Source organism: Rhagoletis pomonella, unplaced genomic scaffold (assembly GCF_013731165.1).
Source record: "Rhagoletis pomonella isolate Grant_MI unplaced genomic scaffold, Rhpom_1.0 Rhpom_scaffold_00006, whole genome shotgun sequence".
Lineage (NCBI taxonomy): Eukaryota > Metazoa > Arthropoda > Insecta > Diptera > Tephritidae > Rhagoletis > Rhagoletis pomonella.
The window spans coordinates 65,921,840-65,922,199 of record NW_023458560.1 but is presented as its reverse complement, the minus strand read 5'-3'; positions in this window follow the sequence as shown (position 1 = coordinate 65,922,199).

The following is a 360-nucleotide window of genomic DNA, read 5'->3' as shown; positions in this document are numbered from 1 at the left end:
ATACACTAATTGTTCTAAAATCGCAAACTTTTTCGTGGGATGTTTTTCTTTGATTTCGAATTGAAAATACATTACGATCATATTGTACCGAAATAAGTGCGGTATCCCTGCATTTTGTAAAAGCCAGAAAGAAGCATAAACTGTTTGAAAAAATGAAAGGGAGAAGTATACATGCCTTCTATAATTTTGACTTATATGTATATTTGTGTAAACCACAAAAAATACACATTTTCATTTCTTTGCCAGCTTGGAAAATATAGGCTTATTTTTACTTAAATGTGATATAAAGCCCATTAAAATGTTCTGTAATGTCTTGTTTTTAAGTTTGTTATCATAGTGCTTTGTATTTTTATTGTCCAC